Raw genomic sequence first — 25,147 nt, forward strand, 5'->3', positions numbered from 1 at the left:
AGAACTAATGTTAATGTATTCTAAGGAGGATGAAGAGGATGAATCCAATTGGAACAGCATCCAGACATATCATCTGGGTAATAACTGTCAAGACAAAAATCCTCCAAAGGAAGCATTGATTTTGTTTTATGCTAGCCATCTACTGCTGTGTATGTGGCCTGGGCTTGTGTTGTGTGTATTCTCACCGAGACTCCATCAGAGAAAACTGTTTTTCCTTTGTAAGTAGTTATTAATTGAATACAGCTCCTGGGTTAGGAATGGGGCTCGTGTCAACTTCCTCCCCCAATGTTGGGACCCTACTAGTGTAGACCTTTGCAGGCTGCTGCAGTCTCCATGTGTTCATAAGTACATCAGTCCAGTTGTGTCCAGACCTGTTTCCTTAATATCCTCCATCCCTTCTGGTTCTTACAATCTTCCCACCTCCTCTTCTGCAGGGTTCCATGAGGCCTGGGGAGACAGAGAATGAGAGACCTTGGAACGCTCAAACACATTTGAATTACTGAAAAACTAGCTTAAATGAGAACTTGTTTACCAGACTTTTTTTTTTTTTTGTAAAAGCTAAATAAGGACACTCTGTGCAAAGATCTTGCTTTACCGCCAAACCTGCCTTTAGAAATTCCTGAAGTGGGACTGCAGTCAGTTAACCAGGTGAAAGCATTTGTTGACCTTGTAGAGAAACTGAGTTTGATTCCCAGCACCCACATGGTGGCTCACAACCAGGAGATCATGATAGTAAATGGCCCATGCAATATGTTCAGATCATTCAAAATAGTTTCTATGTTTTACAGAATTTTCAGAGGCAAGAGGAAGAGTTTCTATAAGAAACAGGCAATTTTATCTTAGATTTCAGAAAATGCCTGACACCGGATAAGCCCTGTCTTTTAGTCATTGCTGAGACAATTGAACCAGTTTCATGTTGAACTTCATCCTTATAAGGTTGACGGTTTTAGTTTTGTAAGAGACAAATGGTCTTTTGTAGTAAAATGGTGTTCAGTCTTGGATCCCAGTTTCAAGGTTGACTGACTGTTTAAGCAGTGACTTTGGTCAAGTCTCTTCTTGCATTTCAACCTACCAGCATGATTTTCCTAAGAGAGAGCTCAGAATTAAAGCCATGTTCAGCAGTGGGTACAACAGATCTTTTTCTTTAAGAAGCAACACAGAAATTTAGAGCTAGAAAGCTATTCACTATCAACATTCTGAGATTTCTCAAATTCTACTTAATGAGGCTTTTCAATTTTTACAGTTATCTATGCCTGGGGGCTTTCAATCTAAGGTAGTCAACAGGGAATTCAACAGTGCATGCTTCTCTTACTTTCCACGCATAACTAATGCGTTTAAACAATTCATTTTGAAGATGTGGGAACATAAAGACAGGTAGGAGAGAGGCTTCCCACCATCAATTATTGGGGGAAGAAATGAAGCATTGTATGGGAAACCTGTGCTCAAATATTAGAGAAGTAGTCCAAGAGAAAGAAAATCTGAATTAGATATCAGGCATTGAAAATGTCTGCTCAGGTCCCTTGGTACCCTTATACTGTAGAACTCACATTTGCTTATTTTATCACAGGAAAGATTTTATTTCATGTACTTTTGAAATGCACATATTGTCGAATCTTTCTTTGCATGTGTAAATTCTACTGAATAATTTTAATGGTCTCTTGTGCTGAAGCTTTTACACATAATTTGTCTCTTTTGGTTGAAATTTTAGACACATGCGAAGTGTCACAGTTTTGGTACCTGTTGGTCAATTTAAACTATGAAAACCTTTCAATGTGATTTTTGTGTTGGTCTAAGCCAGGACAAATTCATTCTTCTTTTTGTGGTTTTATAGTTTTCTTAGTATTATTTGCTGAAGAGAATATAATTTTCCCATGGAGTGTTCACCCCATTTCTTTTAAGTATTGGTTGATTTTTTGGACTATTATTTAGTTTCATTTGTTTTATTCATTTTAGCCAAAATGGCTATGCTTTTTAAAATTATGTCTTTTTATTATATATATATATATATGTGTGTGTGTGTGTGTGTGTGTGTGTGTGTGTGTAACATAATTACATCCCCTACTTCCCTCTTCTTCCTCCAAACACTTCTCTGTACCACTCCCTGATCTCCTTCAAATTACTTTCCTTTTTTTGATTAATTGTTCTCTCTCTCTCTCTCTCTCTCTCTCTCTCTCTCTCTGTGTGTGTGTGTCTCACACACACACACAATTATAAAAATACAACCTTCTCGGTCTGCATGTTACTTGTATGTATGTTTTCAGAGATGACCACTTACTAATGAATAATCGATTGATGTGCTTTTAACTGAGGAAGTCTATTTCTTCCTCTTTTGGCCTTCCATAGTTTCTTGTAGTTCTTTGTGTAGGGAGGCGGCATCCTGGGCTTTCCTACATCCATGTTAGCATGCATGTCTTTCATTGTTTCTTTTGTTCAACTCACATCTAGGCATTCATGTTGGTGAGAATTTATTTATGTAGCCTGTGACATCAATCTCAGAGCAAACTCCCTGACCTGCTGACTCTTACAGTGTCTTTCCAACTTAGGCAATGTTCCCTGAGCCTTAGGGCCAGACTTGTTTTGTACGTGTAACCATTATGACAGGACTTCACATCTCTGCATTTTGATTCGTTGCAGTTTCTGTAGAAGTCTCTGCCTGTTGCAAAGAGAAGCATCCTTGATGAAGGGTGAGGACTACACTTGTCTGTCAGTATAAGGACAGACACTTAGGATGTAACTCAGGATTCTTCTGGCATAGTCTAATGGTTGTCACAGATTCTTTGTTTGACTACACCCTTTCAGTAAAAATGCCTTCTATTTCTATCAGTATAATCATTTAATTGATTTATTTACTTGGTTTTTATTTATAATTTGTTGTATTAGGTTGCCAGGATTGTTAAGACTCATGATCCCTATGTTATATTCTGCTAAATATTAGTAAATAACATCCATGAGTAATTTGGGTTAGTTAGACATTCTAGTAATTGCTTTAAATTCATTGTGCATTTAATACACAAAGTATCAAAGAACATTTCATAGTGATTTTTATTCATTTATTTTTATTTTGTACAGTGTGTCATATAGTCTTCGTTGGCCTGGTACTAGCTACATATGAAGGATAACCCTAACCTTCTTATGCTCCTGGCTCTGCCTTGATTCCATGCTGGGATTAAAGACATGCACCATCATACCTAAGTTAACATGCTATTATGGTTAGCACTCAGCATGCTATCTACAACAATGTATATTCTAGGCCAGTATTGTACCAACCAAGCTACATCTCTTAACCCCAAGGTCACATATTTCCCTCCCATAATAAGGGTTTGTCAATAGAAACAGAAAGATCTCATCAGGTATTAATGTGCAACTCTACTCCAGACCATCTTCTTTGTCAGTCACTTTCCACTGGGATTACCACACAGTGTTCACCCAATGCTTACCCTTCCAGATTTCTCTCTTCCCAACATGACTGTCTTCCTCCTTATTAAATTATTTTTATATGCTTTATCAGTTTTTTTTCTGTGATTTTTAAAAATATTTCCCTACAATATTCTACTGGTTAACAGACTCTAATTCAATTGAACTAGTTTTTATTAAGAAATTAATTAATCTCTATTCTACAGGAATGATGCATATATAAGTTTCCTTTTAAATTGGTCCATTGCAATAAAATATTTCTGTAGTAATTAGTTAATATAAATAAACTACATTTAGCCAGATAATGATGTATTTCCCTCATTAAGTTTTTGTCACTAATGACACAGGAACAATAATATATATCTTTACTCAGATTTCACTCTGGCTGGGTGTTTTGTGTCTGATATATTAACTTTGTGGAATTAGTGCTGTGATTATAGGTTTAGAAAAAAATAGGGAGTAAACAGATCTGAATTTACGATAAATATGTGTTAAAGGGAAATGCAGTTTTAAAGATAATGCATAATTGTCAATATCAAAGACTTTTGTAAATAAGTGACTAAGTGAAAAATCACAAAGTATTTAACTCACAAGAGGAAATAGGTCTTCAAGTGAGAAAGTGGTAGGAGAGAAGTGTCTCAATTATTTATAGAGAATTAACTTTTATTTTATATTCTGTAAAGACAGACATACAGTAAGAGATAACTGAAATGTGCCCATTGTGTATGGTAACTTGAATATCTGAGCTGATTGTTACTGTATTATATATGAATATTATTAAAATGTTGCATTTTAGTCAATTTATGGAACTTAATTAAACTAATTACTATTTAAATTTCAATCTTACACTATAAAACAGAAAATAATCATTATATCTTTAAAAAAATTTATGAACAATAGACATGATTTACCTTTGCCAAAACATCATATTTTTCTCAAGTATGTGTCCAAATGAACTTAGATTTGACTCTTATAATTATTATCAAATGTACTACGGTGTTTAACTTTTTGAAAATATGAAGAAAAAAATTGCTGTACAAATCATACTGCTTCTGCCTTTTCACAGAGTCCTGCAAAAATCAAACTATATTGTAACATGCTAAGCTTGTTCATTTTAGGACAGTAAGTTCTCAAATAAAAGGGTCATTTTAAAATAATCATTTCAAGGAAATATTAGTTCATTTTATTTTAACAAAAACATTCTGTTGTGTGAATTGAGGCAAGTATTCACTTAAAAGCCTTCTCCAGGTCTTGCCATTAAGGCACATGGTTCAAAAAAATATCCATTTTAGGTAAACACATTGAATATCTTCCAAGTAGACAAGAAGACACAGTGTGGCTTTCATTCATTATTAAACATGAAACAAATTAACAATAACAAAATATCATTAATAATACAAAGTTAATCGAATTTTAATATAACATGAAATGCTAGAACACCTTCTTTTGTCAAGTGTAAGACTTAATGAAACAGTAGAGAGTCCTTTGTGCCTCACACAAAAACAAATTAAAAAACGAGGTACAAATTCTGTGATAGATATTTTAACAACTACTTTTCTCATTAACTTTTCCTAGTTAATTTCACTTCAAAAATTGCATTAAATAATTACTGTTCATGCATCTACCTTATGAACGAAGATCATGAAATTGGCAAATAGTCTGACCTACAGCCATGCCCTGGACATTTTACTTATCTGCAAATAAAGAACTTAAAGTGGCTTCAACAGAGAAATTCATATGAAAACTTTGGAATAAGTCATCCCAGACCTGGAATGTTAGGGTATTAGCCGGACCTTTCTGAAGTAGCTGAATTGGGAAACTGAAATATACATATACACTAGACCTGCATATAAGATGTGGTCCCAGCTTTTCCCATCTTGCAAGATGGCGGGTGAAAAAGCCAAGAAAGCTGATACAAAAGTGAAGAAACCTGCAGCCAAGAAGGCTGGCGGTGATGCCCCTGCCGCTGGTGCAGCCAAAAAGGGTAACCCTAAGGCTAAAAAGCTCAAGAAGGGGAAGCCCCATTGCAGCCGAATTCCAGTTCTTGTTAAAGGAATTGGCAGGTACTCCCGATCTGCTATGTATCCCAGAAAGGCCATGTACAAAAGGAAATACGCAGCTGCAAAAACCAAGGTTGAAAAGAAGAAGAAAAAGGAAAAGGTCCTTGCCACTGTCACAAAACCAGTTGCTGGTGACAAGAATGGTGGTACCCAGGTGGTTAAGCTTCGAAAAATGCCCAGGTATTATCCTACTGAAGATGTGTCTCGGAAGCTGCTGAGCCATGACAAAAAGTCCTTCAGTCAGCACGTGGGACGCCTGCGTGCCAGCATCACTCCTGGGACTGTCCTCATCATCCTTACCGGGCGCCACAGGGGCAAGAGAGTGGTTTTCCTGAAGGAACTGGGCAGTGGTTTACTCCTTGTGACAGGACCTCTTGCCCTCAACAGATTCCTTTGAGAAGAACACATCAGAAGTTTGTCATCGCCACCTCTACAAAAGTTGATATCAGCACAGTTAAAATCCCCAAACACCTGACTGATGCTTACTTCAAGAAAAAGCAGCTGCGTAAGCCAAGGCATCAGGAGGGCGAGATCTTTGACACAGAGAAGGAGAAATATGAGATTACAGAGCAGTGCAAGGCTGATCAGAAAGCGGTGGACTCGCCGATTCTGCCGAAGATCAAAGCTATTCCTCAGCTGCAGGGCTACCTGCGCTCTCAGTTCTCTTTGACAAACGGGATGTATCCTCACAAACTGATTTTCTAAATTACTGACGACCTCATTAAACAGCTTTATGTGTCAAAAAAAAAAATGTGGTCCCAGTCAGTCAGCAATGGCTGACTCACACCTGAAAGGTTGAGAATCAAGTAATTGTTCAGTTCTCGAATATGGATGTCTCAGCCAAACCAAACGGTTAGTGAAGTTCTGGAGGATTCCTTGAAGCTGCTACTCAGGTGAGAAGACTAAACTCAGTTCTGTACAATGAAGGAATGATTCAGTGGTAGAATAGATAGACTAGCCAGCAAGAGAGAGGGTAGCAGGCTAAGCAAAATTCCTTCTTCCATGTCCTTTTATGTAGACTGCCAACAGAAGGTGATGGCCAGATTTAGGGCAATGGTCATATGTTAGATAATCTGACTAAAACAAAAAAAAAAAAAAACAAACACTCCTCATAGGAATGCCCAGCAGGTAGGGTTTTATATGATTCTAGACTAAGTCAAGTTTATAAACAAGACTAGCCATCATACCAAGAAACCTTATCACTTCTTTAGCTATTAAAAAACAATATTTAAAATTTGGGTTGTCTCATTCAAACCCAGGAATCTTAATATCTATTTATTTACTTAATTCTATTTTTCTGGTACTTAATAGCATTTAAACACAATGCATTGAAATGACATTTTAATACTATATTATATTTTATGATATAAATTTGAAAGTATGTATTTCCACTGAACTAGGAATTGGAGGAACCTTAGTAAACTGTAAAAATGTACAAACACAGAAAATCCTAAATCTTTTCAGAGGGAGGAGGGATTATATGAGTAAAGAGGTCAAGATCATGATGGGAAACCCACAGACTGTTTACCCCAGCTAGTGGGAGCTCACTGATTCTGGACTGATAGCTGGGGGACTTGCATAGGCTCGAATTAGGCACTCTGAATGTGGGCGACAGTTCTGTGGCTTGGGCAGTCTGTTGAGCCACTGGCAGAGGGACCAGGATTTATCCCCACCGGATGAACTGCATGTTAGGAGCCCATTTACTATGGAGGGATACCTTGCTCAGCCCTGATACTGGAGGTTGTTGTTGGTGGGGGTTGGTCCTGTCTCAACTTGGTATGCCAGACTTTGTCAACACACCATGAGAGGCCTTACCCTTTCTGAGTGGATGGGGGGTTGGGTGGAGGGAAAGTGGGAGTGGCAAAACGGCAGGGAGGGAGAACTGTGGTTAGTATTTAAAATAAAAAAAAAAAAAACTTAAATAAAAAATTTTAAAGATAAAATATTGAATCTTTTCATTTTAACTTTTATATTATTTTGCTGCTTTGAACAATAAAGAGCTTGTAACATAAAAGAAAAACTTAATGAGTGAATTGCAACTTGTATTTCAGACAGCCGCTTTGAAACTTTAAGAGTTGGGGAAATGTACTTTGTAGGCATGACATGGCAATCTGGGTACTTAATGATGTCAAATGCTACAGCGGCCTCCTTTACACTGAGTGTGGTTTGCGCTTCCCGTTGTTGTAGCACAAAGAAGGTTTATTATTGTCAGGGCTCAATCAGCTTCCATTGCCAAGTTTTGGCTCTTTGTTCTTCAAATTCACACTGAAAAACAAAATCATTCTTTATTGAGGTCAGGTAGAAATAAATAATTTCGAGAATAATAATATCAATTGATGTCCTCATGCTAAGTACCTTATATGAGTATTAGGCAGAGGTCCTGTGGGAATTAGTTGACCATGCCCACAAATGTAAATAAATAAGTTGAATAAAACCACTTGTCTAGAACATGATGGTATAGTGAACACGGTGCATTCTCCCTATTATTTAGAAATTTTTTGACGATATTTATAAATTTGAAGAACTCATCTAAAAATTCTCATTTTATTAAGACATCTTCAACATGCTAATTAAGTTTATATTTTGAACGAAGGAGTACTATTTCGTTCCCATAAAGATTTGAGGGATTGCTCGTATTGTTGCAACCTCTGCTGACAAGAGTGACGTCTGTCCATTACACCTACGTCATAACATTCCACATAAAGGCCAGCAAGACGCGCAAAAGATTATAGGTAGGAAAATTACCAAGGAAAACTAATTGAAATATACTAGAACAAATGTAAATCACTCATCTTTTAATGATTCACAAATGAAATGAAGGTGACCCTGGCTGTTCTTTCTGCGTAGTAAAACTTAATACTTCCCGAGACCCCTGATTTTGAACGAAGGGATGCAGTCCATAGAACGCCATGCATGCGACTGAACACTTATCTCTACTCAGTTCTGTGAGACCGCTTAACTCGCTGAGACAAAAATTTTGACTTTATCACATTCTTATTCAGCCTACGAGAAACATTATATAAGTTCTTTGTAATTGTTAAAAAAGTTGTAGATCAGGGGATTGCCAGCAAAGCCGCTGTGTATCTGCTGTCTGTAATGCCCAAAGATTCCCTTTCCTTTCTGTTGTCGCAGCGTTCAAACATTCTGAGAGCTCTGTTTAATTCAGTGGGACAGTTCCTTAATTTGTGCACCTCGCCTGCTGTCACTCTCACTCTCCTTTTGTTGATTTAATTAGATAAAGCTCCATGTTAATCACTTTACAATTAAACTTCTGGAGTCTCGCATTGGAAAAATATAATCCTTCTATGAAACAAGAAATAAATAAATAAATCGAGCTCAGTAATAAAATGAATTTGCATTTTTGCAAATACGTTAAACAGCTGATGAATTATTCAAGACTGAATGTTGATTCTGCAGACTTAATGAGCCTCTCTAATTTGACTTCCATACAAAATTACAAATTTCATTCCATGTTTATGAATTGAAAAGTGTTCATTAGCAAAATGTATTCATCAATGTCCCATATATTATTGCAAGGAAAGCTTTTAAAAGTTTAGACTAGTAAATTTTGTTCTATCATTATAAGAAGAATTCTTTCATAGATAAAAGTGTTTCATTAATGTATTAATTTTTACTAATCTATATCTTCTAATCAAAATATAGGTAAAAGTCCATTTATTTTTGTTATGACTTCTTTTTTTCTTATATCATGCACCAGGCAACCGTGAAGAAACCAGCCATGTATATTTCTTGCTGCATAGAGGTATTTTACTTGATCTCGGTGATGTAGGTTAAAGTTTTAGTAAACTGGATTTCATTAAGATTCACATTTATTCAAAAGAAAAACATTTCTTACTCCTTGAATGTATCTTCTTTTCCTAGGAAACAGAGCCAATAGTTACCACTTATCACTGAATAGAATTATCAGTGAGGAACTGGAGCACAGACTCAGTGGTTAGTGATTGCTGCTTTGGCAGAGGACCCTCTAGTTTCCCAGCACTCACAAGAGGCTGCTATTAGCTGCCTGTATCTCCAACACCAGATGATCCACTGCCCTCTTCTTACCTGACAGGCATTGAATCTGTGTACAAAGCCCACACAGCACACACACACACACATATTCATAAATAAAAAAAATCATTAAAATAAAAATAACAATCAAAATTACCAAAGATCAAAAATAACATTCCATGTCTGTGTTTTTTGAAAACTCCATGTAACCCTTAAACTGCAGCACAGACAAGAATAATGTTTAAATAACAGGATCTGGTAATAGTTATTAACCTTATTTGCCCTATATTTGACTTAACTTATATCTGCTGTATTTAGTTTTACCTTTTTAAAAACAAATGATACCACATGTTATTTGTATTGTATCATGTCATACTATCTATCATGTATCTATAGCTTTTAATCTGCCTATCATTTATATATTTACATATAGACAAATATACAGGAATGTCTATAGTGAATCATCAGAGCCAGCTTATGAGAGTGGAGGAGCCTGGAGGACATGACTAGAGACAATTTAAAATAGCAGACATTTGTGGGTGGTTCTAGCGAGAGTTAGAAGATAGTTAAGTCAGTAGTAAAAGCTATGGCAACAGAATTTCATATGCAAATGAAGATCCCATTGGATTTAACTGAAACTTATTCTGTGATGCTTTGGCACAGACTGCAAGTCAATGAGTTTTGGTTATACCCTGCGCTTTAATATACTGGACTAGTTGATTATTGGTGCAACAACTCAAGCAATGGTAAAATGACAGTTTTTGCTTTCCCTTGACAAAATACTCTTAAGATGCAGTTTAAGAGAGGAAGGGTTCATTTGGCTCACACGTTTAGGAGATACAGTTCATGGCTAGAAAGTCCTGGCAGTAGGAATGAACAGCTGGGACATCCACCTTATATCATGCAGTAAGCAGAGAGAAGGAAGCTTAGGCTATATAGACCTCAAGTTCTACTCCAAATGACTCTTGGTCCAGACAGACACCTGCCTCCAGGCTGACCTCCTGGTGGAGATCAATGGTTTAACACTTGAGCCTCTCTGTTCACACGAATACTGCAACAGTGGCGGATACTGACATCATTTAGCCCATTTTATAGTAAAAATCAAGAGAAAAGTAAGAGTCAAATTATTTAAAAAATTTTCTGGTTGGTCAGAAATGAAACATTTTTGGGGATACAGGCAAGCAAAGTGTGTTCTATAGCAGTCACTGAAAAGCCACATCACATCATAGGAAAGATGCTTCCAGTTCTTCTCCAAAATAAGTATTCATGGCAGTCATCACAGGTTCAATGTCATACAAATACAGATTTGCCTTAAAGACTTTAGGGAATGGAATCATTTCAAAAGGGAACCCAAATAGCCCTAAAACTCAATACTGCTTCAAGACCAATGCCTTTGCTGTCACTCAGAACGGCAGAGGACAGGACAGTCATGATTCACCCGCATGCTGGGGATGGATCATGATTTCCATATGGTATTGATTTTTGGACAATGTAGAAAGCAAGAGTTAAGGAAAGAAGGTGGCTTCCCCAGCTGTGAGACTAGGCAGCTTGCAGAAAGGTTGGAAGCCTAGCTAAAACAGTGAGAGTGGAAACAGAGCTACACTACAGCTTAAAGAAGAACAAGGTCATAGCAATGACGAATGGCTGCTGAGGGAAGAGAAGGCAGTGAGAAAACTAGCCAAAGGATGAGGATGCAAGGACATGCTTGTGATGTGGCAATCCCCTCTGTATGCTGTGATTGAGTTTTATTGCCATTGGTTAATAAAGAAGCTGCTTCTTGCCAATATCTTAGCAGAATATAGCCAGGCTGGAAAAGATACATAGAGAGAGCAGGCAGAGTCAGAGAGACGACATGTAGCTGCTGGAGGAGAAAGACGTCCATGTGCAGGAACCGGTAAACCACGAGCCTCGTGGTAAAATATAAAATAATATAAATGGGTTAATTTAATATGTAAAAGCTAGCTAGAAGATATGTTTAATGTATTGGCCAAACAGTATTGCAAATAGTATAGTTTCTGTGTGATTATTTTGGGTCTGAGCAGTTGGAATCAAATGAGCAGCCTTTGTCTACAGGTCTGCTCATGTCCATGGGAGACAACATCTTGTCACAGTGTATTCTAGATGGTAGATCATATCTCTGACGAGTTGAAGATTTTCCCTGATGTATTTTGGTCTTTCTTTGAGCAGCTCTCCCTTAATATTTATTTGCATCTCCTTCAGAGTGCAGATGTATAATGCTCCACCATTATCTCTTGAAATTATATAATTTTCCTTTGTACTTTCATAGGGTCTAATGATGAAATTTGTCTTGTGTACCATAGGGGAGTTCTGGTTTGGATCTTTGAAAAATGTTGGGGACGCTTGGAGTTAGAATAAATTCATTTTCTACTGTTAGAGTAGCCTGAAACTGGCATCTTCTGGTAGAATGCTATAGTTTGGATTTTGGTTGTACTCCAGAGTATAGTGGCATTTCATTTTTATTTTAATAAATAAAGCTTGTCTGAAGATCAGAGAGTTAAACAGCCCCACTGGTCAGCCATACACAGTGGTAACTCACACCTTTAATCCCAGTAGCCACACCAGTTGCCATCAAAACCGGGCGGTGTACACTTTAATCCCAGAACTAGAGGGGATTAAAAAATAGGAGGAGACAGCTCTCAGTCACAATCTCATTCTGAGATTCTTAGAGGCAAGATCGCCATTTTCAGACTGAGGTAAAGATAAGCGTTAGGGGCTGGCTATTTTGCTTTTTGGATCTTTAGGTTGAACCTCAATTATCCGAGAATGTTTGTTACTGTCGGTGATTCTTTGGAGAAGTGGTAGACTCTTTGGTACGTGAGGCTTTTGTGGAGATTTTTGGGTCATTTGGAGACAGTCTCAAATGGAGCTGTGGTTCTTAAGACTTTGGGGTAGATAGTTATGCCACTGGGGACTGAAGTAAAAAGGAGACCTAATTCATAAAGCTTTCAGGGAGATTTGGGTCAGTGCTAACCTAGACTCAAAGAGTACTTTGGTAGCATGGCATCCACCTTTCTTCTTGCTTCCTGGTGATGACATATGCATTTTTGTTAACTACTTGTTTCTTTGTTACCACTTAGCTCCCCAAACAGAGGTCCAGAGTAAAGGTGCACATGACCATGCATGAAATTTCTGACGTTATGGGGCAGATAGATAAGTTTGTCCTACCAATCATCTATCCATACACAGCAACCTCTGAACTTACCTGACCACGCCATTTTCTTTTTGACCTGTCCTGTACCTGAGCCTGTTTTCTTCAGGCTGGTCTCACACCTGTCTCACCCTATTCAATCATTAGCATAGATTCTTGTATAATAATCCAGTCATTGTTTAGTACTCATAAGATTTGAAAGCTATATTTTTTATATTTTACTATTAGCTTTTGTGTTACAGTAAGCCACCATGTGTTCATGCACAGCAAAGGAGGAAACAGCTGAATACCTTCCTTTCTGCAATTACTTGCTTGATTTACTGTTTCCTCTCTGTTTTTATGCCAATACCAAGCTGTTTTCTTTACTGTAGCTCTGTAAGTGGTTACTTACAGAAAAATGAAGTAATGCCTCACATCAAGCACTGAGCACATTGTAATGTTTGAGGGTAACAGCTTTTCAAAAGTTGTTTAGAACTCCTCGGGGAAAGTGCTATATCATTTGTTTTAATAACAAATCTGTCACATACATGTGTATATGACAGTAGTTTATGTGTGAAGATGTACTATGAGAGGGCATATATGTATGTAAGTATATGAATATGTGGTGTGTCTATGTGTGTATGAGAGGGTATGTATTTTTAAACAGAGGGAGCATGTGCATATGTGTGTGTGTCCATGTATAAGACTCAGATCTTTAATAATGCCTTTAGACACTGCAATATCTATCACAACTTCTCTACTGCTTATAATTTTGCACATTGAAAGTGGCTTAGAACAAAACCTCTGAAAAACTATGAAAGGAATTGAAACCCCAACCCAGAACAGTAAGAAAGACATCAGCCATTGATTCTGCATGGCCCACGACTTCATAACCACCTTTGGCATTTCACATGGAAAACAATCAATGTTGCTTATAGTAATGCGAAATGAGCTAAGACTCACCTACAGGACACAAAGGAATTTAGTTTTAACCTTCTGAAAATTCTGGGAAAGAAACCATGGTGTTTTTACTTGTCGAGGTCTTATTCTTCCAAGATCATACAGAGTGCGGATTGGAGATTGTATCTGAAGATTCGTGATTCCTACCGGCTGTCACCCATAGCCACAGCTTACGGGGCTTTCTCTGTAGTTTGTTTCTTTGTTTTAATAATTTGTGGATTATTTTTCTCTAATTTTTTCATGAGGCTTTTGAGAATGAAGAATTCATGATATTTGACAGCTATATTAAAATACAGCTTTCAACATTTTATTCATTTCAGAATTTGTCTCCCTTAAGCGTGGGACTACCTAGAATTTCTGCCTACCGCACATATGTGCTGGCATCTGTTGACATGATATTGTCCTTGAAGGCTTACATTATGTTTGTACATCATGGGGGGGTGCAGAACCTTGAAAGAAGGTCCGATTTATTTCCAATTTATTGAAATACAGTATCCATGATATTTAAATGTTGTATTCATTCATGAACATCTTCATCACTGCCCCCTTCCTCTTCCAATATGTACCTCCTTTTCACAAATTCAGGATGTCTCTTTATTATCATTGTTTATTTGCTTTGAGGCAGAAGTTTAGAAAAGATAATCCCAGGATGAACTTGAATTTGTCATCTTCTTGCTTCATCCCGAGCGATGGGGTTATAGGACTGTGTCAACACACCCAGATTCTATGCTGGGTCTTACTTCTGAAACATTATAAGACCGCTATGCTTCTGGGCACCTGGGGTGAATAAGAAGCTGTCAGCCTTTTTTTCCCTGTAGTTCTGGCAATTTCTTATATTTTTGGTTGTGAGCCTAGCCTTTAACGGCTGAGCCATCTCTCCAGCCCAGTTCTGGCAATTTCTGACTAGTTGTCATTCCTCATCCATAGCGTTATTTCCCTGCCGTGTCCATCCACGGAAACTGTATTTGACAGACTTGTACAGTTGCATCAGCACATCTCCTTGCTGAGCCTGGCTTGTGGATCAATACCTGTCATGTTCAAACCAAGTTTTATTGCTACTGAGTTTTTGAGTCATCATTTTATATCCCATGACATTGCTTAAATTAACAGAAAGAATTGTAACGGCGTAAATGAATGCAGACAGATTGTAAAAATATATACAGCTTTAATGGGGAAATAGACTTACAGAACCACAGTTCCCAGGGAGAACAGGAAAGCAGAAGAAGGGGCTGCTGGGAGCACGCCCGGCAGATTTATGTGTAAACATTAGCCCGAGGGGAACACGCCCCCTAATGGGCGGGGCTTATCCCTACAAAGAATTACACTTGCTTAACACCACACCTTCATCTCTGCCCTTTGCATGATTTATTTATCAAGCTTCTTGAAGATAGGTCTTGTCTTTTTATTTAAGGATGTTGTATTCTCAAAATAATTTTTTTTTTATATTTCCTGGCCTTTGTTGAAAAATATTCTTACGAGTCCCCAGGAGGACTTTTAGCTGAGAGATGAACAGTAACCAAAACTTATGTTACCAAGGGACTTTTATTTCTTTTACTTATGTTCATGAGATTGTACCTTCATGATGTTTCCTAGTTAGTGTTTTTAAAACTGTAGTGATTAGTTGTCCATAGAGAGAAATTTAAGTGAGCTTGGTTTATCCCTTGCAATGCATACCAAACTTTGGTCTTATTTTGTGAACTACACCTGCTAATTCAACATGATGATTCTTCATTATCACTTGTTTTTTTCCACACCTTTTATGCATATGCAAAGTCCTCAGCCTCCAGATGAACAATGTCAGAGAGGAGCCAGTGCTTCCGAAGTTAGTTCTCTTTAGAAATGAGAAGATGAGACAGGAGCTCTTTCCAGGCTCTGCCTCACTGCGATGAGAAACCTGACCACTCCTCCGACATCAAATCCAAGAATTTCATGCCACATTTTGGTCTTCACCTCTGTTCACCCATCTCTAAACCCTGGCGTTTCTCCTTCAGGATTTTCCATCTGTTAAATATACTTGTTTCTTTTTTCTTTCTCCTAAGATGTATGAGAATTTTGATTTTTTTTTTTAAACAAATACTCGGAAAAAAGTACCCTCTTCTAGACATAATGAGCAATATAAAAATGACCCCATACAATTAGGATAATTTTAATAACCTTAATTTCAAAACTTCTATACTACTAAAAGACACAATTTTTCTTACAATAAGTTATTTTTCCTGTTGTTTTTTTGAAATTGAGTCATGTATAACTCAGGCTGGACTTAAATCAGCTGTGTAGCTGAGAATGACCTTGAACGTCTGATCTTGCTGCTGCTTCCACCTTCTGAGTTCTGGATCCTTAAATAAATATTTCTCTTTTTATTTATTTTTTAAAAAAACAAAGCAAATTATTATTTTTTTTATTTTGCATACCAATCCCAGTTTCCACTCCTTTTCTTCTTCCCATTTACTCCACCCACCCCCCACCTAGCCCACATTCACTTTTCAGGGAGGGTAAGTCACATTGCTTTAGGGAAGGTCCAAGGCCTTCCTTACTATATCTAGGCTGAGCAAGGTATCCATACAAAGAGAATGGGTTCTCAAAAAGCCAGTACAAGTAGTAGGGTTAAATCCTGATGCCACCACCAGTGGCCAATCTGCCCCAGCCATACAAACTGTCACCCGCATTCAGAGGGACTAGTTTGGTCCTATGCTTGTTTCTTCCCTGTTCAGCTGGAGTTGGTGAGCTCCCATTAGCTCAGGTAGACTGTTTCAGTGGGTGAACACATCATGGTCTTGACCTCTTTGCTCATATTCTCACTCCTTTCACTCTTCAACTGGATTTTGGTAGCTCAGTCCAGTGCTCTGATACAGGTCTCAACTTCTGTTTCCATCAGTTGCTAGATGAAGGTTCTATGGTGATATTTAAGATATTCATCTGTCTACAGGGCAAAGCAAGTTTGGGCACCATCTCCTCTATTGCTTAAGGTCTTAGCTGGAGTCATCTTTGTGGATTCCTGGGAATGTCTCTAGTGCCAGGTGTTAAGTTGGGAGCAAAGGCCCCAGTCCCTCACATCTATCCCAGCTCCCATGTCTGAGAGTTATATTGGTCTGTACTCCAAATCCCAGCAGGCCAGGTCCTGTCCCCTCCCTGGGGGGAGGTCAGGACCACTCCTACAGAATATTTAAAGGAACTCCCAAAAGAGGAACACTTGGTCTCTTTTCCTTCCTCCTGATGGTCTCATTTGCTGCCTCCCTCAGGGCCACCCAACAGCGCAGGAATCCCATTAAACCTCGATATTTTTTAATTTGGCTTGGTTTGATTTGGCTTGATTGGGAATTTTGTGTCGGCAGAGAGCTTGCATTAGGAAACATTCCTAACACCATGTTTCTTGCTAACCCCATAATGGTTCCTGAATCAAAATATCTCTTTCCTTGCTCAAATCTCTGTCCTTCCTGTCTTGACTATCCCATTCCCTCCTTCTCCCTTCCCTTCTCTCCTCCTCTTCCTCTTCTGCCCTTTCTACTCCACCACCCCCATTCTCCAAATTTTGTCAATCAATCTTGTCTATTTTGACTTTCCAGGTAGATCTATGTATGTTTTTCTTGGGGTTCACCTTGTTACTTAGCTCCTCTAGGAACATGAACTATCAGCTCAATATCTTTTGATTTACAGCTAGTGTCTACTTATGAGTGAGTACATACCATGGTCATCTTTCTGGGTATGGAATACCTCTCTGAGGATGTAGTTTTCCAATTCCATCCATTTGCATGCAAATTTCAAGATGTCTTTTTTTTTTTTTTTTTTTTTTTTTTTACTGCAGAGTAGTACTGTAATGTGTAAATGTGCCACATTTTCTTTATCTAGTTTTTTTCCAGGTTCTGGCTATTAGAAATAATGCTACTATGAACATAGTTGAACAAATGTCCTTGTAGTATGATTGAGCATTTTAGGTATATGCCCAAGAGTGATATTGCTGGTTCCTGAGGTAGGTTGATTCCCAATTTTCTGAGAAACCACCATACTGATTTCCAAAGTGGTTGCACAAGTTTGCATTCCCACCACCAATGGAGGAATGTTCCCCTTACTCCACATCCTCTCCAGCATAAGCTATCGTTGATGTTTTTGATCTTAGCCATTCTGACAGGTGTAAGATGCTATTTCAGAGTTGTGTTGATTTTTATTTTCATGATGTAAACAATAGAGCTAAGGATGTTAAAAATTTCTTTAAGTGTCTTCTGGCCATTCAGGATTATTTTGCTGAGAATTCTCTGCTTAGTTCTGTACCCCATTTTAAAAATTGGGTTACTTGTAATTTTGATGCCTAATTTCTTATGTTTGCTGTATATTTTGGAGATCAGTCCTCGGTCTCATGTGGGGTTAGTGAAGATCTTTTCCCATTCAGTAGGCTGCCTTTTTGTCTCATTAACTGTGTCATTTGCTTTGCAGAAGCTTCTCAGTTTCAGGAAGTTCCATTTATTTATTGTTTCTCTTAGTGTATGTGCTATTGGTGTTACATATAAGAAGTGTTCTCCTGTGCCCATGCATTAAAGACTACTTCCCACCTTTTTTCTATCATGTTCAGTGAGGTCGGATTTATATTGAGGTCTCTAATCCATTTGGATGAGTTTTGTGCATGGGGATAGATATGGATCTATTTTCATTCTTTTACCTGTTGACATGCAGTTATGTCAGCACCATTTGTTGAAGATGCTTTCTTTCTTCCATTGTAACAGAAGCAAGTGGGCTGCTTGTCATCCCAGCTGCCCTGCTAGCTTACACCTGAAATAATCACACAGAAACTGTATTCATTTAAACCCTGCCTGGCCCATTATTTCTAGCCTTTCATTGGCTAACTCTCACATCTTGATTTAACCCATTTCTGTTAAATCTGTGTTCCATATGAGGTTGTGGCTTACCAGGAAAGATTTAGCATGTCTGATTCTGGCAGCTCCATGGCAGTTCTCTCTGACTCTCCTTTCTCTCTCCCAGAATTCAGTTCTGTCTTCTCTGCCTACCTAAGTTCTGCCCTATCAGGCCAAGCAGTTTCTTCATTAATTAACCAATGAAAGCAATACACAAACAGAATGACTTCCTACACCAGTATAATTTTAGTTTATTTGTCAAAAATCAGGTGTTCTTGGTGTGTGGATTAATATCTGGGACTTCAAATTTATTCTTTTAGTTCGCCTCTCTGTTTTTATGCCAATACCAAGCTGTTTTCTTTACTGTAGCTCTGTAATGAAGTTCAATGTCAGGGATTAGATTCCTCCCAAAGTTCCAATAATGTACAGGATTGTTTTGGCTATTCTGAGTTGTTTGTTTCTCCATATGAAGTTGATTATTGTTCTTTCAAGCTCAATGAATAGTTGTGTTGGGATTTTGATGGGGATTGAATTGAATCTATAGATTGCTTTTGGTAGGATTCTCATTTTTATTAGGTTGATCCCACCTATCAAAGAACATGGGAGATCTTTCTATTTTCTGGTATCTTCAGTTTCTTTCGTCAAAGACTTAAAGTTCTTGTCGAATAGGTCTTTCACTTCTTTGGTTAGTGTTACCCCAAGATATCTTGTTATTTGTGGCTATTGTGAAGGGTGATGTTTCTCTGATTTCTTTCTCAGTTTCTTTATCATTTATATACAGGAGGGCTATTGATTTGTTTGTGTTGATCTTGTATCCTTCCATATTACTGAAGGTATTTATCAGCTGTCAGAGTTTCCTAGTAGAGTTTTTGCCATCACTTATTGTATAATATCATATCATCTGCAAATAGCGAAAGTTTGACTTCTTCCTTTCCAGTTTGTATAGCCTTGATCTCCTTTTGTCTTATTGCTCTAGCCAGAACTTAAAGAACTTTGTTGAATAGATATGGTGAGAGTGGATAGCCTTGTCTTGTTCCTGATTTTAGTGGAATCATTTTGAGTTTCTCTCTATTTAATTTGATGTCGTAGAGGACAAGGGACTTCTTGAGTATAATAGCAAAAGAAAGACAGTAGAGAGGACTTCTGACAATAGATATACCTTCTTTTTTTAAGCAATTTCTCCCTCATTCTTATTCAACCACATAGATACACCTTCTTGTTGTATGTCAACACTTATGTTAAGAGTCTTAGCCTCCTCTGGCTTTGCAGAAGCAGAAGCAGTAGACTGCCATGCTTACTCTCTGGCTAGGGGCTATTTTTCTGCAGATGTTATTAATTTGATAATTGATACATTTCCTTGTCTCATTTATCTCTCCCTATAAAATCCATACATTCTGAATGTCCTTCCCTTAGATGTGCCATCTCAGAACATGGGAGCACTCTCTAGCATCTGAGTCAAACCTAGAAGTCCCTTGGTCTCTCTTTGGTCATGTCAAACACCTTGATAGACAATTCTGTGTTTAAGGTCCAATGCCCTTGTCCTTCTTTTTGACCTTTGTCTTTATGATACGACCCATCATCACTTGCTATTACCTAGTCACCTATTCTTTTTCACTGTTGTGAGGGTAAAGTGATATGTGTACAGTTTCCTTGGGGACTGTAACATGCCTGCTGTCCTTCACAGTAAATAGTGAGAAATAAACTGTCTTCTCAAGTGTTCCAGCTGCCAATTGGTTCCATTGTCTGTGACTTATTAACTAGTAATTCAAGATGTCATGATGTCAGACTCCAAGGACCTTGGTTTCTGGCTGAGGAGTGTAGAGGCATTTCATTTGTATTTTAAGAAATAAAGCTTGCCTGAGAATCAGAAAAGTAAAACAGCCACACTGGCCAGCCTTAAATATAGAAAGTAATCACATACACCTTTAATCTCAGTAACCACGCAAGCTTGCTATAGAAACCAGGTGGTCTATGCCCTTAATCCCAGAACTAGAGAGGATTATAAAACAGGAGGAGACAGGTCTCAACACAGTCTCCTTCTGTGACTCCTGGAGGCAGATTCATCATTTTAGACTGAGGTCTAGGTAAGAGCCAGTGGCTGACTGTTTTGCTTTTCTGACCTTCAGGTTGAACCCCAATTTCTGTCTCTGAGTTTTTCTTAATTGTGCTTCAAGACAGGTTATAGTTGGCATTGTATGAACTAAAGGAAGAAAATAGACACCCAGGCAAACTAAAACTATTTTAAAATATTTTTAGTGATTTTATTTCCTGTGTGTGTTGTAGGTGAGGGCATACCGAAGCACATGTGTGAAGTTTACAGGAAAATTGGGAGAGTGATTTTTTTCCTTTTACCATGTTGGTCCCAGGGACTGAACTTGGGTTCTTAGTGTTGCTGGTAAGAACCTTTACTTTCTGAGTCCACTTCCCAGCCCCAAATACTATTCCCCCGCTCAAATTAAATCTTAAACCATGGATTTTAGAAAAGACATCTCATTTTCTTCAAAGTGTTTGAAGTAGACTTGTAATTTTAGGCTATTAACAACGATAAGATCATATGTAAATTACACTGAAATTTCCTCTTCTTGTCTAGTGTGACCTTGACGTGTAGCCTCATTTTTTTTTTCAGTTCAGCTGATAATTAGATTCTTTACAAGAACCTTTTCAACTCATCCAAACCTGAATGGAACATTGTTTAATTCTAATGCTCAATCTCATGTGGGAAATGGCAGCAACCATATTCATAACTCAACTGACTGCACTTTAGAAGTGTTGAATATTTTCTTCAAAAAGTCAGTGTTCTACTTAGGTTCTCGGCATAGGACCCATTTGAGTTTGATCTATGTGTGTACAGAATTGTTCTGTGTTCTATGTTGGTTCACAGGGTACACATATTTACTTTCCTACTATATATGCCCACAATCCAATGTTTGGCCAAGAAATAAAAACATTTTGAGAATAGTATTTCAGTAGCATTATTTCCTCATTCCTTCAAATCAATACTTTCATATATGCACAATGCTAACATTCATATTATATAACAGATCTGAAGCTTATATAAGCATATGTGTTTATGCTGATGATGGTGTTTCATGGCTTATCATCAATAAAGAATGTATTTATTTATACCATATTTTAATTATAAACTATTACCATCATTGCCTTGTGGCATAATCAAAGCTTTTTGAAAAAAATCATTTATTATATCAAGTTATAATTATTAAGTTTATTCTTTTAAAGGACTCGTATAAGATATATGTATATGAACAATACTATTATATAAATTTTATATGCACCATCTTTTTTTTTAACTAAATGTAGGTGTGACTAAGTTAGTTTTCCAGGATAATGATGAATCCAGAGTGGAGAACACAGGAGCTGTGTTCACACCACCTAAAACTAATCCTAAAATGTACTTTTGTACAGGAATGTCTTAGGTACTACATTCAAAATTTCCAGTGTGGAATATACATGTTCAGTTTTCTATAGCATTTGATCTTTGGTATGTGCAGGGATTCAACATGTCAGAATGATCAATAAATCATTTTTGAACTTTATAATATGGATTCTTCATAGACTTACAATGTATTTGGTCCTCAAAAATAGATATCCAAGTACTTTTTTCATTTTGGAAAATGAGAGAAGACAACACAAATTGAGCAGGATTATATACAGGAAAGGGGGTATTTGTAAAAAACTCAGGTGTTCCAAAAATTATGGCCAGGTGCTTTAAAATCTCTCCAAGATGCCTACCTGTCCTCCAGAGTTGCATATTGACAATGTGAAGTATAAATGGTTTCATGTTTATTTCCCTCACTTCAGGAGATGAGGAAGCTTGGTAATAATCCCTGATTCTCTCCTTTTGGTTGTGCAGGTAACTATGAATTATGTAATGAAAATTTGTAGAGATCCGACTGAATGCTGGTCTAGTTTTGGCTTTCCCATTTAGTTAATTCTGTGAAGTGGATAAATATGGAATTTATAAACCACAAACTCAGATCAATTTTACAAGCTTGGGTCACATGTAATTTCCAACATCACTGGTGTCCAAAAAGATGTGATAATAATAAATGGCATTCTGTGACATTTGCTAAGTCATCTCACAGGCAGGGTGAGTGCTGGCATGTGGCATTCAATAAAATATAAGTCACGAATAACTGTTCATTTCATGGAAAAAACCCAACAATCACTCCTTGCTCAGGATGTGCTTGTCCTTTTATGACAAGGACATTCAAGGACATTCAGTTCACTTTGCCCAGTGGCAACTGTTTGAAGATATTCTCACTTATTGCATTTTATGAAAACTAGAAAAGGAACATGGGAGAAAATGATCAGCCTGGACAGGATCTGGAAAACTCACACAAAGCATTTCATGTGCACTGAAGCTTGAGTTGACAGCACGTTCTGCTGTGAATTTATTGGTTTTTCTCCGAGTAAACATTAACGGCCTTAATTGGGATATTGTGCCAGGATCTTCAGATTTCAGTCTGTCTGACAACAGCTCTTTTTGCTCTGCCACACTGTATTCCTCCCAGTCAGATTTACTCTTTTCATGAATCTTTGTAATTAGAATTCAAAGAGCATTTCACATCTAATTTGAGAGTTTGGTTTTTCAACAACCATCTAGCAAAAGTACCATAGGATTTGAGATACAGTTACATGAAGCCTTTTATTCCGGGAGTCAGCATAATGTGATGAGCTCATAAGGAGAGGCTTGTATGTTGTGCTATTTGCCTAGTCCCACTTATTCATTGGCTCTCATTGTTGATACATAAGTATGAGTATCACCTCATATTATCTTTGCTCATATAAATGACCAAAGCTATTTCAGGACCATTGTTCTTTGCCAAGTTTATTACCCTTGCATGCCTTCTGAATGTTAAACCTTAATATTTGTAGCAAAGGCTAGGTAAGCTTTCTAAGCAATGGGCTTTGCTGGAGAGAAAGCCAGTGCCAGTGTTACTGCCCTGACTGAAAGGGATCACAACAGAAATAAAATAGTTGAGAATATAAGTATCAGACAATGTGAAAAACAACAGTAAAATGTTCCTTGAAAACATCAGAGCCATGTGCAGCGATGATAGGCAAAGGGAACTAGAGATGCAGAGGAGGCTGTCAGCAAAGTGTGTTGTGCCTTTAAAAGTTGAATCTTTTAGATATCCACGATGATAGTCAACAGCACCACTCTTCAGTGGCTACATCAAATGGACTTCACACCCCTCCACACACACCCTTACAGAATAATTGTGAGTCTGATACTTGACCTCAACATTTAATGGGAAAGCTGTTGGTTCAAATGAGTGCTGTGTTGGAGGTATGGCCTGTCCTTAGTTCTAAGGAAGACCTTGCATGTAATAAACCCCTGGGATTGGACAGGCCACCCTTTCAGAGGTTCCCTGAACTTCTCTTCAGGCTACACACTGGATAGATCACTCTCGCATCCTGGCCCAACACTCGGTTGTTGTAAGGGAGGCTGCTTGTTCTTTCCTGGCTGCCCAGCCTCCTGAAATAATGACACAGAAACTTTATTAATTAAATCACTGTTTGGGCTCATTAGCTCTATCTTATTATGGGCGAACTCTTACATCTTAATTCAACCCATTTCCATTATTCTGTGCATCACCACGAGGTCGTGGGCTACCAGCAAAGTTTCAGCATATCTGTCTCTGGCAGAGGCTCCATGGTTTCTCTCTGTCTCCAACTTTTTTATCCCAGCATTCAGTTTAGTTTTCCCCACCTACCTCTATTCCCTGTGCAGGCACAAGACAGTTTCTTTATCAACCAATGGTATTTGCAGAAAGAGGGGAGAATTCCACATCACTTCATTCTTTCTAACCAATTTCAGATTGTTGTAAGACTTGTTTCGGGTAGGTCTTGTCCTCATTACATGTTTTATTTACTCTTAGACATATCTTCTCTCTTTCAATTACACCTTTTCTAAAATTCTTCACTGTCCCTGTTTCTTTTCATATAAATACCCCCTTTATATAACTTGTACTCTCCCCTCAGAGACTTGTGTAGTTTAATTTAAACCTTTATTTGAAAATGAACTTCACCCTGCTGTGAACGTTTATAATTTTAATCATATGATTTCCTATCTGTATGTAATCTTTGCTATTATGCCTGTTATTTGTAATGAATTAGTAAGCTTCCTATCAGTGTGTAATTTAATCATCATAACCCCTAGCTCTCCATCTGGTTGAAATGAATAGTTCTTCCTCTTAGCTTTTCATGGCATGGTAGCCAGGTGACAGCTATGAGCAGTTCTTGTAGCTCTCCACTATGGTCATCAGTCATGTATATGAATCTGTTGAGAAATCAGCCAGACTTTGTCTCCACGATGCTGCCTTGGCCTATCCCTTAGGACGGCCAGTTGGGCTTGGTTTGTCTAGCACAATTTTAACAGCAGTATTAACATATTCAAATCTTGAGAACCTCATTCAATTTTCAGCAAGGGGAATGGTGAGTCAACCACCACAAGCCTTCACTACTGCTGTCTTGGGGAAGACTACTCAGGGGGTTTCTAAACTGTGGTTGTTTCACATATATGCCCTACCACTCTTAGCTACCTACGAATAGACATACCATGTCCTGTCTCCTGATTTACTGCAATAGTCAATGAAAGCCAGTTCCATTTAAAAAGAAGAGGATTTAAACCTTACATAGAGCGCGTGGCAACATTATAGCAAAGGAAGAAATGTGCAAGGCAACTG

General features: G+C 37.8%; 1 protein-coding gene and 1 pseudogene across 2 annotated transcripts in view; both read left to right on the forward strand.

Annotated features, from left to right (window-relative positions):
• Positions 1-25,147, forward strand: part of LOC130865307 (leucine zipper protein 2) — a 391,653-nt gene that overhangs the window by 52,103 nt on the left and 314,403 nt on the right. The gene's annotated exons all lie outside the window — the stretch shown is intronic.
• LOC130865308 (60S ribosomal protein L6-like) lies at positions 5,299-6,179 on the forward strand (annotated as a pseudogene).

Source organism: Chionomys nivalis, chromosome 23, assembly GCF_950005125.1.
Source record: "Chionomys nivalis chromosome 23, mChiNiv1.1, whole genome shotgun sequence".
Taxonomy (NCBI): Eukaryota; Metazoa; Chordata; class Mammalia; order Rodentia; family Cricetidae; genus Chionomys; species Chionomys nivalis.